The following is a 5,463-nucleotide window of genomic DNA, read 5'->3' on the forward strand; positions in this document are numbered from 1 at the left end:
CACACCTGGCAACATCTGCTTGCATCAAAAGAGGGCTTCAAGCTGACAATGGCACCAGCAGCTTCCATCTGCAACAGACACCCAGGAAAGGACAGGCTGTGCTGGTTTGGACAAATGTGGAGGAAAATATCCTCTGATAGAAGGCAGGTTACACCCAGCCCTCCCCCACCAGGTTTTTGGAAAAAAGAACTTTCCTGGGAAGAAAGTGAAAGAGATAAAACCTATTTTTTTAACAAACACACAGGAAAAGGATAACAATGCTAAATATTAAAAGCTCTCGCTGTGCAGAGAAAGCTGGGATAATTTGAGAGTCCTTCTGTGTTTCGGTGGGGTCTCCTGAAACATCCATAGACAGCGAGGCCCGTGCAAAGAAACAGGGAGCGATTCTTGAGAGAAGTTTCAGAGCTCTTTCTTCTCCAGCCACATGGGCGGGGCACTGCCAAAGAACTGAGCAATCACAGCACAACCAGGGCCCTCCTGGCACAGGGCAACACAAAATAAGCAGTGCTGAACAGGATTAGGGCACATGTGAGCAGGGAGCAGGGAGACCCCGTGCCCAGGCCATGCCTCTACCCCAGGGTCCCCTCTCCCATGACCTCATGGCAGGGGGGAGGAACCCCAACACTTCCGTAGGTGCAGTCTCTCTCCTCCTCCTTGCAGCTGGCTCATGGGCCCACATTCAGGGCCCCCACCTCGGGAGAAAATTCTCCCAATGTGCTCTGATGTTGAAAGAGTCAAGAAGAGAAGAAGGGAAAAAAAACCCCCGAAGTCCCAGGAAAACAAAGTTCAACTCTCCATCTCCCCCCAGAGAAAAGGAGCTGAAAACTGGCTAAAAAGAAACAAAGTTGCTTCCCTCTGCTCTTGCTGCAAGCAGGATGCAGAGGAGTGTGTATGTGTGTCCTTGAACAAACGCTCTGAGAAGTTTGTCCGGTTTTTTTCCTCTCCCCCCTCTCAGGCTCAGTTGAAAGGCACAGAAATGCACAAAGTTCACTTCTGGGCATAGAGCAGCAATAGGGGATACACATGATAAAGTCACCCCAAGACACAGGGACAGAGAATTCAGTGGAAAGACTCCGAGAATTCTGCTCCCAGAGATCATTCATTCCTGCTCACACTGACCCTTGTAGAAAGGGGACATCGTTCCAGGCAGCCTGTACTGAGCATGTGGCTCCTGAGTGGGGTTTGTTGTTTAGGAAACCTGCTCCGGCTTTTCCATTCTTTCCTTGCAAACAGGAAAACTTCTCCTGGGGCTGTGTGCAGGCAGAGCCCTGAGGAGAGCAGGTGGCACATGGTGCGCTGGGCTGGGACAGCCAGCTGCAGAGCTCAAGGGAAGAAGCCCAAAGTGTCACAATGGCTCCTTGCCTTCCCATGCAACACCTGGGTCACAATGGTCTCCTTGATTCCATGAGGCCCCACTGTGTCACAATGGCTCCTTGGTTCCATCAGGTTCCGCAGTGTCACCATGGTCTCCTTTGATCCGCACTGTCATCATGGACAATTGGTTCCATGAGGCCCCGCAGTGTCACAATGGTCCCTTGGTTGCATAGCTTTTACGTTGTAACAATGGACTCCTTGCTTCTATGAGCTAGCCTGCTTTTTGCAGAGGTGTCTTTGGTTCCAACAAGGCCCCACTGTGTCTCAGTGCACCCTGGCTTCCATGTGGATCTGGAGTATCACAAAGGCTCCTTGGTTCCACCAGGTCCTGCTGTGTCACAATGGGTCCTGTGGTCCCTGAGGCCCTCCAAAGTCATCATGGATGCTTGCTTCCATGAGGTTCCATTATGTGCCAGTGGTCATCTTGGTTCCAGGAGTTTCCTTAGTGTCACAATGCTCTCCATGTTTCCATGATTCCCCACAATGTCACAATGCTCTCCAGGCTTCCATTAGGCCCTGCTTTGCCACAATGGTCCCCTTGTTTCCATGCGGCCTTGCTGTGTCACAATGGACATACGGTTCCATGATGTTGCGTGGTGTCACCGTGCTCTTCTTGAATCCGCCGTGTAACCATGGACCATTGGTTCCATGCAGCCGTGTCACAATGGGCTCCTTGATTCCATGATTCCCCACGGTGTCACAATGGAGCCTTGTTTCTAGGAGGTTCTGTACTGTCACAATTGCCTCCTTGATGCCATCAGCCCCTGCAGTGTCACAATGGCTCCTTGGTTCCATGAGGAACACAATAGCTTGGCATAAGCATTGAGCAACAGCTGCTGAACACACCTGGCAACATCTGCTTGCATCAAAAGAGGGCTTCAAGCTGACAATGGCACCAGCAGCTTCCATCTGCAACAGACACCCAGGGAAAGGACAGGCTGTGCCGGTTTGGACAAATGTGGAGGAAAATATCCTCTGATAGAAGGCAGGTTACACCCAGCCCTCCCCCACCAGCTTCGGGAAAAAAGAATTTTCCTGGGAAGAAAGTGAAAGAGATAAAAACTACTTTTTTAACAAACACACAGGAAAAGGATAACAATGCTAAATATTAAAACCTCTCGCTGTGCAGAGAAAGCTGGGATAATTTGAGAGTCCTTCCGTGTTTCGGTGGGGTCTCCTGAAACATCCATAGACAGCGAGGCCCGTGCAAAGAAACAGGGAGCGATTCTTGAGAGAAGTTTCAGAGCTCTTTCTTCTCCAGCCACATGGGCGGGGCACTGCCAAAGAACTGAGCAATCACAGCACAACCAGGGCCCTCCTGGCACAGGGCAACACAAAATAAGCAGTGCTGAACAGGATTAGGGCACATGTGAGCAGGGAGCAGGGAGACCCCGTGCCCAGGCCATGCCTCTACCCCAGGGTCCCCTCTCCCATGACCTCATGGCAGGGGGGAGGAACCCCAACACTTCCGTAGGTGTAGTCTCTCTCCTCCTCCTTGCAGCTGGCTCATGGGCCCACATTCAGGGCCCCCACCTCGGGAGAAAATTCTCCCAATGTGCTCTGATGTTGAAAGAGTCAAGAAGAGAAGAAGGGAAAAAAAACCCCCGAAGTCCCAGGAAAACAAAGTTCAACTCTCCATCTCCCCCCAGAGAAAAGGAGCTGAAAACTGGCTAAAAAGAAACCAAGTTGCTTCCTCTGCTCTTGCTGCAAGCAGGATGCAGAGGAGTGTGTATGTGTGTCCTTGAACAAACGCTCTGAGAAGTTTGTCCGGTTTTTTTTCCTCTCCCCCCTCTCAGGCTCAGTTGAAAGGCACAGAAATGCACAAAGTTCACTTCTGGGCATAGAGCAGCAATAGGGGATACACATGATAAAGTCACCCCAAGACACAGGGAGAGAGAATTCAGTGGAAAGACTCCGAGAATTCTGCTCCCAGAGATCATTCATTCCTGCTCACACTGACCCTTGTAGAAAGGGGACATCGTTCCAGGCAGCCTGTACTGAGCATGTGGCTCCTGAGTGGGGTTTGTTGTTTAGGAAACCTGCTCCGGCTTTTCCATTCTTTCCTTGCAAACAGGAAAACTTCTCCTGGGGCTGTGTGCAGGCAGAGCCCTGAGGAGAGCAGGTGGCACATGGTGCGCTGGGCTGGGACAGCCAGCTGCAGAGCTCAAGGGAAGAAGCCCAAAGTGTCACAATGGCTCCTTGCCTTCCCATGCAACACCTGGGTCACAATGGTCTCCTTGATTCCATGAGGCCCCACTGTGTCACAATGGCTCCTTGGTTCCATCAGGTTCCGCAGTGTCACCATGGTCTCCTTTGATCCGCACTGTCATCATGGACAATTGGTTCCATGAGGCCCCGCAGTGTCACAATGGTCCCTTGGTTGCATAGCTTTTACGTTGTAACAATGGACTCCTTGCTTCTATGAGCTAGCCTGCTTTTTGCAGAGGTGTCTTTGGTTCCAACAAGGCCCCACTGTGTCTCAGTGCACCCTGGCTTCCATGTGGATCTGGAGTATCACAAAGGCTCCTTGGTTCCACCAGGTCCTGCTGTGTCACAATGGGTCCTGTGGTCCCTGAGGCCCTCCAAAGTCATCATGGATGCTTGCTTCCATGAGGTTCCATTATGTGCCAGTGGTCATCTTGGTTCCAGGAGTTTCCTTAGTGTCACAATGCTCTCCATGTTTCCATGATTCCCCACAATGTCACAATGCTCTCCAGGCTTCCATTAGGCCCTGCTTTGCCACAATGGTCCCCTTGTTTCCATGCGGCCTTGCTGTGTCACAATGGACGTACGGTTCCATGATGTTGCGTGGTGTCACCGTGCTCTTCTTGAATCCGCCGTGTAACCATGGACCATTGGTTCCATGCAGCCGTGTCACAATGGGCTCCTTGATTCCATGATTCCCCACGGTGTCACAATGGAGCCTTGTTTCTAGGAGGTTCTGTACTGTCACAATTGCCTCCTTGATGCCATCAGCCCCTGCAGTGTCACAATGGCTCCTTGGTTCCATGAGGAACACAATAGCTTGGCATAAGCATTGAGCAACAGCTGCTGAACACACCTGGCAACATCTGCTTGCATCAAAAGAGGGCTTCAAGCTGACAATGGCACCAGCAGCTTCCATCTGCAACAGACACCCAGGGAAAGGACAGGCTGTGCCGGTTTGGACAAATGTGGAGGAAAATATCCTCTGATAGAAGGCAGGTTACACCCAGCCCTCCCCCACCAGCTTCGGGAAAAAAGAATTTTCCTGGGAAGAAAGTGAAAGAGATAAAAACTACTTTTTTAACAAACACACAGGAAAAGGATAACAATGCTAAATATTAAAACCTCTCGCTGTGCAGAGAAAGCTGGGATAATTTGAGAGTCCTTCCGTGTTTCGGTGGGGTCTCCTGAAACATCCATAGACAGCGAGGCCCGTGCAAAGAAACAGGGAGCGATTCTTGAGAGAAGTTTCAGAGCTCTTTCTTCTCCAGCCACATGGGCGGGGCACTGCCAAAGAACTGAGCAATCACAGCACAACCAGGGCCCTCCTGGCACAGGGCAACACAAAATAAGCAGTGCTGAACAGGATTAGGGCACATGTGAGCAGGGAGCAGGGAGACCCCGTGCCCAGGCCATGCCTCTACCCCAGGGTCCCCTCTCCCATGACCTCATGGCAGGGGGGAGGAACCCCAACACTTCCGTAGGTGTAGTCTCTCTCCTCCTCCTTGCAGCTGGCTCATGGGCCCACATTCAGGGCCCCCACCTCGGGAGAAAATTCTCCCAATGTGCTCTGATGTTGAAAGAGTCAAGAAGAGAAGAAGGGAAAAAAAACCCCCGAAGTCCCAGGAAAACAAAGTTCAACTCTCCATCTCCCTCCAGAGAAAAGGAGCTGAAAACTGGCTAAAAAGAAACCAAGTTGCTTCCTCTGCTCTTGCTGCAAGCAGGATGCAGAGGAGTGTGTATGTGTGTCCTTGAACAAACGCTCTGAGAAGTTTGTCTGGCTTTTTTTTCCTCTCCCCCCTCTCAGGCTCAGTTGAAAGGCACAGAAATGCACAAAGTTCACTTCTGGGCATAGAGCAGCAATAGGGGGATACACATGATAAA

This window comes from Aphelocoma coerulescens, unplaced genomic scaffold (assembly GCF_041296385.1).
Source record: "Aphelocoma coerulescens isolate FSJ_1873_10779 unplaced genomic scaffold, UR_Acoe_1.0 HiC_scaffold_83, whole genome shotgun sequence".
Taxonomy (NCBI): domain Eukaryota; kingdom Metazoa; phylum Chordata; class Aves; order Passeriformes; family Corvidae; genus Aphelocoma; species Aphelocoma coerulescens.